This window comes from Oenanthe melanoleuca, chromosome 6 (genome assembly GCF_029582105.1).
Source record: "Oenanthe melanoleuca isolate GR-GAL-2019-014 chromosome 6, OMel1.0, whole genome shotgun sequence".
Taxonomy (NCBI): Eukaryota; Metazoa; Chordata; class Aves; order Passeriformes; family Muscicapidae; genus Oenanthe; species Oenanthe melanoleuca.
The window spans coordinates 20,493,906-20,506,991 of record NC_079340.1 but is presented as its reverse complement, the minus strand read 5'-3'; the positions used below and the strand labels follow the sequence as shown (position 1 = coordinate 20,506,991).

General features: G+C 39.6%; 1 protein-coding gene across 1 annotated transcript in view; it reads right to left on the bottom strand.

The window, feature by feature from the left end:
• The window catches only part of LOC130254867 (heparan sulfate glucosamine 3-O-sulfotransferase 1-like), a 43,685-nt gene extending 36,459 nt beyond the window's left edge, over positions 1–7,226 (bottom strand). The window contains exon 1 of the mRNA XM_056494914.1: positions 6,578–7,226. The gene's annotated coding sequence lies outside the window, so the exon portion shown is untranslated. The remainder of the gene's footprint in view (positions 1–6,577) is intronic.
• Between the last annotated feature and the right edge of the window lie 5,860 nt (positions 7,227–13,086).

Here is a 13,086-nt window from a genome sequence, read left to right as displayed (position 1 = left end):
AGCTCCCTCTTTCCATGTGTAAATACCTTTTTACAGAAAATGGAAACTAAATCTTATAGAATTTTTGTAAATTAAAGATCTATTATGTGTGAACCTTTAAAAAATGTTATTTATAGTATCCAACACTTTTACTCAGGAAAAACTGTGTCTGACTAGACTTTGTTATCAAAGAGGCATGATGTTATTCAAGCATTCTGAATGAAACCCTGTACCTTTGTTCCTTGAAAATGAAAGCATATCTTGTAAGAGCTGATTCTGGACTCTGAGGGATATAGTCTGCCCTTTATAAACTTCAAACACATTTCTACCAAAACTCAAACTTTTAGCACATTTCTAGGTCTAAAATATATTGGTCCTATACCATTAATTTGCAGAACACCTACCTGCCTTCAGAAGGTGTAATGAAGATCATTAGTATCTATAAAGAGTTTTAAGCCTTGTAAACACTATATAAATGCTAAATTATGACAAGGACAGAAGTAGTCCAGTTTATCTCCATCCAGAAGCTTGTATTTGAATTACGTGGTTAATTCATGTCTAAAACCCAGTATCCCTACTAACCATTTGCCATTTATCAAAATAACCTACATCCCTAATATCTCATTTAATTTTTTTCCCATATATCCACTAAGATTCCATTATAAATAAATACAATATCAGAACATATTTTTCTGTTGTCGAGTTCTTGGGAAAAAAGTCAACTGCTGGCAGTTTACAAAAAGTTAAATTCAACACCTTTTGTACTTTCCTAAACAGCTTTACTTGAAGAAACTTAAATGATACAAAATGGTTGGATAGCAATCTGGAGAATTGTAGGAGTAAAAAAAATATTAAATAATTTTCTCTGTTGTTCTGCAGGTGATGGGTAACATTTTACTTAATAACTATATCTGCACCTTTTATAATTTCTGCCTTTCCAAGTTAAACAGGTGTACAGTGTTAACAGGAAATTTAAGAAAACAACAAAAAGAAGAAAAAACAAAGTAATCATTCTTCTGAAATTCAGATGAAGAGCATATATGCATTTATATAGATTTTGGAACTAAAAGTAAAGGCTAGAGCTGCATACTTGCACAGGTGCCCATTCCCAATTTTTGAATTCCCACCTGTTCACTGCAGCTTAGATGCCAAGAGTCATTTCTCTCCAAATTCTGGAGGCATCCTGAGAGGCCTTAGCATCACACAGAGAAGCAAAATTCTCCCATTTTTCTGATGGAGTTACTACAGAATGTGAATTCAGAATCAAACCACGAAGATTGCTTCTCAAAATCAGTGTCAAGGTGTTAAGTTGAGGGTACAATTACTATATCCTCATTTCAAGGTGGAGAAAAAAAAAGAATCATCATTTTCTGCATTTTAAGTGCCATCTGAAAATGGAAAGCCATTTGATTAAGAAGTTCTTCATCACTCTTCCATGTGCACTCACGTAAACAAAATATGTTTTTTAGTTAAAAGCAAAAGTATCAGTAACTTGCTAAACAAACAGAAAACTGCCTTTCAAGCAATATTGAATGAATTTTCCTGCAGCAAAGCAGCTTTATCCCTAGACCAAACTCAAATAATTTGAGCTTAAACACGGAGCACTGAGTCTCACCCTAGAAATCATAAGCATTGCTTGCAATGAGGGCAGTGCAGTGTCTTTTCTCACTGCTGCTGGCAAAGCAGATGAGTGTGAATAGCAAGAGAAAAGATGGAATGCAGAAGCAATTTTTATAAAAATTTTTTTTTGCTATTTGAAGGAAGCATAAAACAAGTCCTTGCATTTTTTAACATAAGGTACACAATTGCTTTATCTGAAGAAAAGACAATTTGACTTCAAAAACTTCAGCTACAGAGAAATTAATTCACCTCTGTTTTGCAATCAATTTAAAGATTATGTATTTCAAATTCTCCTTGACTATAACAAGTCCAGAGGTTCATTCACCCTATAAAATGAGGTGGGGAAATAAACTTATTGCAAAAAAAGAATGCAGTGCCTGTATGACATGTGAAATATAGTATCTTCCCCGTGTCAAACATATGGTGTGAGTAATTTACAGTCATGCACTCAGACATAGACAAAAAGACAACTGTCACTTGGTGCACGTGTGTATACACACGTGCCAGTGCCATTAAACAGAGCAAGGAAAGATGGTGCAGAGACATTTTTATCTTTTAATTTTCCTGGTCACACAGCAGCAGTAAAATTATTACTGATGCTACTAACTATTATTACTAACAATTACATTATTATTAATGAAGCATGAAAGTGAGGTGAAACAGAAAGTGGAATTGCTGGGCTTGGAGGATTGTGATCAGTGCCACAAAATTCAGCTGAACATAACTAATTGTGCACTCCTGTTGGAATTGGGGCCATTTTCCTTAAAGACCAGAATAATGGGACTGAGGGCACCCTCAGTGAGTCAGAGCATATGAAATAAGGAGTAGTTGTGCTGCCATTAAGTGGGACCTTGACAGGCTGGAGAAACGAAACTCAGCAAAAGGAAATATACATTCTTCACCCAGAGAGAAGTAGCTGTGTGCACTGGTAAAAGTTTTGGGATCAACCAGGTGGAAAGAACTGGGCCCTAAAGGATGGGGAAGGTCCTGGTGGTCAAGAAGTTGAACATGAGTCAGCAAAGTGCCCATGTATCAATGAAAGTCAACATTTCTGTCAGGAGAAACAGTGCCAGCAGGTTGAGAGAGCTGATCCTCCTCTCAGCACCAGTGAATATTGGCTGCTGTTCTGGGCTCCCCAGTACAGAGAGGACATGGACAGACTGGTGTACATCTAGTATGTACATCCAGGACGCAGAGAAGATGTGGGTCTTGGAGCATCTGTCATACAAAGAAAGGCAGGAAGAGCTGAGTTACTTTATCCTGGAGAAGGCTCAGGAGGGATCTTAATCAGCATTTATAAATGCTTGGTGGGAGGGAGAAGCCAGTCCCTTTAAAAGCAAATATTTTGGGAGAGGAAATTCAGAATCCACTCTCTCCAGATTTCAGTAAAGAATCTGATATGGCATCATCCAGCAATTATTTACTGAGTTGGAATTATAAGCATAACACAAAAATAAAGTTGACATAAAGGTGATTAATGGTAACATATTGAATGGACTTTGAAATCAGTCTTCACACTCATCTTATTACACGTCTCTAAACATAGTGAAAAGCAGAGGTGCCTGGATAAAAACTGGTTATTGGAAGCCTTCTTGATACAGGGGGGGTTCTTGTTAACTTACAGAAGAAATTGGAGGAGCACTTGCACAGGCATATTAGAAATGGCAAAACCTTTAGCAACTCTTCAAAGCCACATGATTACAAATAGCACAATTTCTGTGATTATTTCTGTGATGGTCTCTTATCATTCGAGAGGAACACAAGAAGATAAATCACATACCCATGTTCACTTTTAACAGATGAAACCAACCTGGCCTATCTGCAAAACAAACTTGATATTCACCATTGTCTGACAAGGTATTTTCAGAAGACCAAGTGGAGCATAAGCACTCTTACTCAAGACTTTGAGCAAGCCCTTCAGGTATAAGGTTCAGAATTCAGGAAAATCAAGCTACTAGCTTCTGTATCTTCCTATTTATTCTGTTTTGCTAGGTGGACTAAAAGGTGCTTGCTCTGCTTTTTGATCCTAGCACATAAAAGCTGAGGAAGACACATGATCGATGTTTATAATTTATTGAGGGCTACACACTGAGGAAGGAGTTGGTTTTAAACAACAATATTGAGAGATTAAAAATTAGGAATCAAAGAATATATTTAGGCTGAAAGTTCAAAGAAAGCTCTAAGCATTAAGAGAGAGGTTTTGAAACCTCTTTCTAGAAAGACCAACAGGGCAATGTACTTAAAAGATAGACTGTAATGAATTTATGACTGAAATTAAGATTGCTTCTAGCTCAGGAAGGTCTTTTCTTCAGCCCTCAATTACTATGGTGATTCAACTACTCCCTGTTCTGCTCCCCTCCTTCCCAGACTTTTTGCTCACACTATTCCCTAGTTCAACTAGGGCTATGAGAGGACTTCTTGCAATTTTTTAACCTTAAGATAAAACAATCTTAAGACTTAAACTCCTTCCCCTCTAGCTTAAATGGTTTTATAGAACATTGCATCAAAGCAGATGACTAGAAGATCTCCTTGAGATCAGAAGATTTAAGCAGCAGCTAAACAGAGCAGTGCACTGCAAACACACTGAAATGATATTGCCTCTTTGGGTCTTCATTAAATATTTGTCCTCCTTGCCAGTTTAATGGATTCCTGCTTACTATATAAACAGTCAAAGAGGGAATCTGATTGTACTCAAAGCAAATACATCTCAAACACTGTCACTATTTAGAATCATGTAATTTAACCTTTCTGTTAAGACAGACAACTATCCCCACCCTTCATAACATGGTACTTTTCTGTTAATCATTGAACAACCCATTCAGAAGTTTTCCATGGCAGTGAGCAAAGCAGAAACAGCTACAGAAAACAGAGAGGGCATATTCACATGACTACAGCTACTGGCCAGTTGTCACGTAGTTTTTGTATGGCAGTAAGTGAACACTGAGCAATGTTGCAGACAGCCAGCTCTTCTCCATTCAGCTCCTTTCAAAGTCCATCAATAACAAGCAGCACTGTGGTTTCTTCACCCAAACAGTGTGCTCAGCCTGTTGCAAATGTTGAAAAGGTGGGCGTGTCTGTCATTCACCAGCCCCACAATCCCTCGTATCAAACACAAGTCGTTATTGTAGGGCCAAGAAAGTCTGGTGAGTGTGAACATATTTCCCCATCTCCCTCTGGCTGAAAAATGATTTTTTTTCATTTTGTTCTAGAAAAGAAGAAAATGCTTTTCCAATATAAGTCAGTCCAACACTTGAACAAAAATGTACACTGGACTGAAATTTCTGCAGTGACATGTATTGTTCAAACCCCAAATCAGAACTCCCATGTTTCATTAATGACTTACAAAGCCAAAGCAAAGGCCAGAAGAATGCCAGTTACACAGAAAATAGTATCTCTATTATAACAGTATCTCAAAACAATAAATGTTCACCAGTTAATAAATTTGGCCACTTTGTGGACTGGTGTCCATGACAGCATTTCCAGTTAGAGACAGAAGATTTGGAAAACAAAACAAACTTTTCTCCTGTTCCAAGTTATTGTTTGAACTCCACTTTTATTGACTGTCTATCATCTCTTACTTGGTGACAAACCAAATTCTCAGCAACTGAATCTCTATTAATTGGTTGGTTATAGTCTAGACCAAGGTAGTATAGTATAGTATAGACCAAATGCTATAAAAATGCTGTGTGTATGATTTCATTTAACAATGACCCACAGTCGAGGATTTGACAGAAAGACTTGATTTCCAAATGTTTTTCCCCACCTGACTAGTCTCCTTTAAAGTTTTTGTCTTTTTATTTCTGGCTTGTGCTTATTTTTGTCTCCCTTATTTTGTTGCTGTAGAACAGCGATATGAAAACTACTGCATCCAGGCTTGCTTTCAAAGCAAGCATATTGAGTGGTTAGCCTGGCTCATATGTTCTTGCTTACCTCACAGATTTCTGTGTTATTATTAGTTTCTTCTACTAGCATAGCAGTCCTTTGCCACACACACACACACACACACACACACACTTTTACAATAAGCTCACAACTTATGAAACTTGCAAATCACACGTGCTGTCAAAGCACACAAACTCCTTAATTCCCTCATTCTGATGCAATGTACAGAAACCATGTATAACACATAACATCTTTTTAATCAAAAAGCAGCATTTTTACATAAGTGGAATAAAAGAACTTAATAATATTTGCCACTTACAGTTTTGCCAAAAACACGGTAGGCTACTAAAGCAATTAACACCAATCTAAATTAGTTCCATTTGAAATGACAGAACCTCAGTCTAGTTTTACCAGCAACAAACCTAGTGAAATGAATGAAATTTCACAAAACTAAAATATTAATAATTTCTACAATATGAAACCATTATTTCATCAGACTAAAGCTGTCATTTTGTATTTGATGATTAAATACCTGGCACATGAATAACACAAACATCTTACTGAACAGTAGGTCTCCCCAGTTCAGCTCATTTAGCAGGCAAGTGTCAAGAACTATTACAGTATTGCCTTAGAGGCAGTAAGTGAAATTCTTGGAAGTAGCTTATGACATTTCTTTAAGCTTTTTTTCAAAGGTGGAAATAATCAAAGCAGACATCACACAGATTTTAGTTGCTGTAGTTGAGAAAGTCAACATTTTCAATGGAAGTTGTGCTATCCCTTGTCCAAGTTCTCCCCGTCCTGTATCTCAGAAAATATGGGTTTGTACACACTAAAAACAGAAGGTAAAACAGCCTGTTTTTTCTCAGTCTTTTCATGTGAGACAAAAATAAGAGGACATATGTGATTCTAAAGCACCATCCTTACACTCCACCACGTCTAACTCTGCAAGAGATTTCAGGCTGCAATGTGTAAATCATTACTACATGCTCTAAATAGTACTTTCTATTTAATCAAGGAGAAAAGAAAAATCCCCTCTAGAATTACAATAAATAACTACAGTTTTCTTTTAAATGAAATGATGTAGTTTATATCTGACCTGAGTTTCAGTCTTTTCCTAGTGGGAAATATAAATTCAGCATTTGGATACATAATCCTACAGCTCTCAGAAGAAGCCGACTCCACCGCGAGCACTTTACATGATTTATAGCTCTCCTCCAGATTCAGATGACAAGTCTCGGCGGAGCAGGTGCAACGGGGTATTTTTTCCTTCCTTCAGACATCATTCCCTCGTATGTAAATTAATTAGCAAGTCTTCCTCAGTGTCGCGGAAGCGGGGAAGATGAAGCTGATGGAAAAGCAGCTTTTGGCTTCTCACGAGGAGCGGGTGGCCCGGCGGAGGGAGGGAGGGAGGAGGGCGGGAGGCAGGGAGGGGGCTCGCTGCTGTTACTGCTGGAGCCACAGCGGTTTTGACAGCGTCAGCGCCGGTGGAGTCAGCCTGGCCCCTTCGCACTTACGCCAAGAGAGCGATTTTTAAACCACGGGCAGGATTTGGGGGAGCCTGGGGGACGCGAAGCGAGCGCACCTCGCACACCTCCGGCGGCAGCCTCGCCTCGCTGTCCCCGGCCGCAGGTTGGAGCTGCCCTGTCCCTCCGAGCCCCTCCGCCCTGCCCCTGCCCTGGCTGTGGAGCGGGGAGCGCCCCGATCCCATTTACCTCCTCCGGAGCCATGGAGAGCCCCGCTCCCCCGCCCGCCGCCGGGAGCCGCCGGCACAGCCCGCTGCACGTAAACGCACCGACAGCAGCCACAGCGTGATTAATTCACCAGCCCCAGTGACCAGGGAGGAGGCAGGCAGGGCTGGGGAGCGGAGCGGCACGGGACGGTCCCTGCTCCCGGAGCTCCGGGCAGGGATGGAGGGATGCTCGCAGCCGGGGATGCCGCCCCAGAGCCCGGGCGCTGCCCGGCCGGAGGCAGGGCTGGGTCACCCCGGACAGGTCCCGGCGGCAGCACCGCGCTAGGAGCCGGGCTGGGAGCAGCGAGGGAGCCGCGGGAAGCTGGGCAGGCTCCGCGGCACGGAGCGGGCTGCAGCACCGCCAGGACGGGAGCGGCAGCCCCCGGTGTCTCTCGGCTGTGCAGCGGGGCCCCGGAGCCCCGAGCTGCCGAGCATCCAGCATCCGTGCGGCCTCAGCAGGACTAAGCTCATTTGCTCTAATGTGTCCAAACCCCCTCCTCAGCCTTGGTGAAAACGGCTGCTCGGCCACGCACCAGTTGCTGGAGCCGGGTTTTTCCACCGGTGTCCATGTGGGCTTGCGGCTCCTTCCCCAGTGCCCCGGCACAGAGCTGTGCTGCCCTCTCTGCCCAGGGCAGCTCCGGTTTCTCCAAACACCATTTGGTAAACCAGCGGTACGCTGGACTTTGAGCTAATTCACAGAAGGGGCAAAAGACCACAGTGCCTTTAAGGGTTTCAGAACAGCTGTTAAACGCGGAAACGCTTTGCATTTCTCTGCCCTTATTTTCCGCTCCAGATGCAGGTAGAAGTCCTCTAAGCCCACCACCCCCCTCCAATACTTAATGCAAGATGTACTTTGCAACACCAAACAAGACGTCTCCTTACCTTCTTAGTCAGGTAGGTCCCTAGTCAGGTGATGAAATTTCTGTAGAACAGATGATTTATCACCTACTTATTGCAGCCTCACTACATCTATAAAACCAGATTTACCTACCTATTGTCATACTCCAAGGGAATATATTTGAATAGGTTATTATCATGGTTTAACATTTCCTTATTGATCATGTGCCAGGAGCAGAAATCACCTTTGTGGATTTTAGATTAGCAAAGAATCTTCAAGCTGACACAGCTATGTATAGAGATTTCCAAGTACCAGACACAGTTCACAAGCTTTACATAGACAGATCCTCAAATTGAGAGATCCTCACAAGCCCTAAGGTAGGTAATCATAGGCAAAGAGGTTTAAAGCTGTATAAGGAGGAAGAAAATGAATGAAAAAATAGAGAAGTTTTGTGGGAAAAATTTGTTTACACGACACATTTACACAGGACATTCCAGCAAACTCTTACTAGTAATGCCCAGAATGGTCTCTTCACCCCCATTTAAAAAAAAGTTTGGCTTTGCCTCAGTTTCTTTCTTGACTTGTAAAGATAGCTGCATAGTTCCACTACCAAAACATGTGAAGTTATATGGACACAGATTCATTAAAAATATTTCAAATAATAATTTTTTAATGTTGTGAATCAAGTTTCAGTGCTGCCACATCTAGACATTTGGTCTTGGTGTATCTCTGTCTAAGACTTGGGATGATATCTCAATCAGACAAAAATAAAAGAAGTTCTGCTAGTTAATTAATCAGAGCTAGGATTGCATTCACTGGATTTTCTCTGAGGGCTCACTGCATTTGATGTGAAATCCCTCTTTACAGTAGCTTATATTAAATATAAATACACATGTGTCTAGGTTTATTTCTAGAAAATAAATTATATTGAAGGAAGAATACTGCACAATAGAATCAATCTTGATTTAGTGAAACTAAAAGCAATGATAATAGTACATCTATATGAAATCTTCCTGGCCTGAAGGCCATATGACATTTTCTTGATTGAAGGCTTAATATTCAAAACTTGGCCACAGTTATTCATCTGTTAAGGTTCATGAAGTTGGTTTGATTTATAACTAATTCTGGCTACTACATGGAAACTGTGGTTTCAGATGAATTATGATTATTTTTTTCAGTCTGAGGCACAGACTGAAACTCAAGGCATAAAGAGTGTATTTTGCCTTGATTTCCAATTAATTTTCAGTGAATTAAAAATCTGACAAATCTGTGCAGGTCTACCTTTTGGTATTCAAAGCACTAGTGTTAATTAAGAGTGAGTTTGACTTAACTTACCTCATTCTCCAAAGAACTTTTCTTTTCAGCTTTATAAAAGTCAGATTATCTAGACAAAAGTGTATTTCAATCTGTATAAAACTTATGGGACTATATAATATAAAAGCTCAGGGCTTGACATAAGTAATTTATATTATTCAATACAGTAACAACCTCTGAAATATTCCAGAGAAGTGCATCTTCTCTCATGTTTATCTGATAATTGAGTATTGTAATTTCTGACATCTTAATTTTCATTACATGACTGTTTCTTACTGAAGCCAGAAAAATTGTTAGAAATCCTTATTAACAGTAAAGAATTAAACACAAAATACTGATAGGACATCAATGATGTTGAAAGATGACAGACTTATTTTCCAAAAGGGGGGAAATTCTGTCATTCCTGAAGCGTTACTGAGGCATTCCAAACAAGTGTAGATAATTTTTGAAACTGAAACACTTTGCTATATACATTATTTCTGATTTTTAAAACTGCCCTCAGTTTTAAATACCCTCCCTCATATGTCAATTGTGTTACCTTAAATTGTGTCACCAGAGGCAGTGAACTGAAGGAGGAGAGAAAATAGGAAGGGTGTCTGAAAAATCACAGCAAGAAAAAAGACGATCCAAAAAGACATATTACTCCAAATTGCTAGTCCAGCTGAGTTGTACCTTCTGCAGACTCAGAGCAGAGTGTAACTAAAGTGCAGTTGCTTTTGTAGTTCTCTCACCCTGAAAACAGCCCAAAATGATCTATACAAAGCTAGGGCAAGTTGCAGACAAGGCTGGTGTCTGCAGTATGCAGACTCTGAGCATCCTGTGCTTTTTGCTAAAGAGCAGAGCAGGTTGCAGGTTTGCCCTTCAGAGCCTCAGTGCATTTCCTGCTTCTGGAGGAACAGACATGAGATCACTGGAAGGAAAACTCACTACACCACAATACTGAACCAAGACCATTATTATTTTGCTAGCCCTGATGTTTCAGCTGAAATGTGGTTTATAATGCTGTAAAATTATGGGTCAGGTAAACCTCATTGCATCTCTTGGGTACAACTGTCCCTCTTCATTTAAGACAGATGTAAGAAGTCATTATGCTCTTTTGCTGAAACAAGTAACTGAAATGACTTTAGTCTCTAAACCCCAAACACAATTACACATCTCTGTACAAAACAAAAGCTTGAAAAAGCCAGGTCAGAATCTGAATGAAGTAGCTGGAGTGGTTTTGCTGGTTTTTAAGAAGGATACAAATAAAAGTGACACAATGTATGTAGGCTATGCATGTGGGATGTGCATAAATATGGAGAAAGAGGAAATACACAGAAGCTCATGTCCAGTTAATGACAAAGAACAGGTACAAAGAAGTAAACCTAGACAGATTTTGGGCTGCTGGGCCAAACTGACACCGGTTGATCTCTGAAAAATAAAAAGCTTTTTCAATATGTACAATTTCTGCTATGCTCAAAGAAAGAAGATTTTTTAAATGTTGCTTCTTAGAAATAGGACTGCACTGATTAAAGATCAATCTTTATTAACAGCTCCCTCATCTAATGGGGGAATAATCAACAAATCTCCAAATTTTGAGCAGCCTTTGGGCACAGTAACAAAGCTGTGTGACAGAGTGATAGATCTCAGATATAAATATACATGTTGTTATTAAAGATATAAATCTCAGCTAGAAATATACATATCATTATTAATTGATTTACAGAATTCCCACTCCATATTTTCAGAGGTGTGCCTTCCCTTAAATTCCCTAAGGATCATTTACTTTTTGGAAGCTGGAGCTGCTGTATCTAGCTATCTTTCAAACACCCAAGGACCTGCTAATCAAAAATACATTCCTACACAGGAGAAAGAGATTTTAATTCTCAACTTTCACATAAAGATTTAGATGCCTGTAACCTCCCTCTGTAACCTCCCCAACACACCTGCATGCCCTCTCCAGCAAGTCCAGGAAAAAAGTAAAGGGAATGTAGGCAGTTATCTTTTGACTTTGCCCCCAGGTGCCCTGAAAGAAGCTTAGAAAAGAAGAGAGTTTTTTTGGGCTGAAAGTGGCTTGAAGCAAGGAGTGAAGAAATACTCCAGTGCCTTGTTCAAGGAAATAGGATTCTGTAGTTTCTTGTAAACAAACAGAAACCTCTCAAAGAAACAACCATACAAGAGGACCTAGCTTGACAAAAGCCATCAAGCTTTGACCCACTGTTAAACTCCTCAAAGTACATTCCTGACTTATACAGACCATAAACAAAATTATCTTTCCCAAAGAAAACTCTGAGAGTAATCCAGATAGTGCAAGTCATTAATTTTCTCAGTACACACACAACTGCTGACTTCATTAATAATTGGTGGCTTTTTTCCTATACCTGTAAGTCAATGAAAAAACTTTTGTGGAAGATGCAACACACTAATTAATGAAGCAAAAATATTTAAAATATCCATCCACCTCTGAGCTTTCTAAATCTCAAGTATCAGTCAGGACTCACAAAATCCTTAAGGTTAACATCCAAGAATGGAATGCATTTTTTCACTTTGCTAAATAAATGCACAGCACACTGTAAAATGGTCACATAAGGACAGTTTAAAATAAATACACTCATACATATCATATGCAACAGCAAAAAGAGACATCTTGCAGAAGACAACAGTGATTGCTCAAGTGCTCAGTACACAAAAATGGAATACTACTCATGCTGGAACTGATCACAGGTCCAGGACTCTTTCTCTGGTCTACAGTTCATCTACTTTCCTATCCTTGGCCAGATGGTTAAAGGCTGTAAATGAGTGTGTGTACAAAGTGGTCCTTTCAGAATATCCTCCTACCTTCTGGCAGTATTAAAGTACTGAAAGTATTATTTTCTGGAACAGAATTTCTGCACAGACCTGTCATGTTTCATAGCCACTCATGGATTCAATGAAAGAAGAACAGCACAAGCAATGATTTGCCCTTTCTGAAGAGGAGCCATCACAGCTCCTGAATCTTCTGTGCACCACATACAGCACCCTGGGCTTTCCTGGGAGGTCTCCTATCTAATTACTCACCAAGTTCAATCTGCTTCCCTCATGAGAGCTGACAATATCACAGCCTGATGTGGAGCAGCTGGGATTTAACTTTCATTTATAAAACCTAATTGGAAGACCTTTGTCTTTCTATCCATTTTTTCCCCACTTCTTCACTCTTAAAATCACATTATATCCACATATGCACTTACAAACACACAAAACAAGGAGTAAAAGCAAACCACAACAGTCAGTGAAGTTACTTGCTGTAGAAATAGCAGTGCTGGTATTAGCACTTCAAAGGGAAAAGCTATTTTAAAATTTAACTGCCTAGCAGATGCAGCAGATATAGGACAGGGACCAAAGAGACATAAGGAGAGAGGGAGAGTAGGAAGAGGAGAAAATAAATGGGAAAGGGTAGGAAAACAGATGAATAGTGCATCAATTAAAGATAAAAATAGCCAAACTCTAAAAATAGCTGAACTCTCACTGTCAGTGAAATTTTGGCAATGTGGAATCCAGTAGCAAAATTCCAATTGACTTCAGGGTAGTCTGTTTTTCACTCTGTATAGACAGCTCTCCTGTAATGCAATGTGTCAACACAATTCCTCAATGAATTTGTTTCCTTTTAGTTCATTCTTGACAATAATTTTTTTACAGTGATTCTACAAATGTTGTAAAGGCAAGAAGAAAACTAACCCTGACTACTGAGTATTCAGTATTGTGTTGG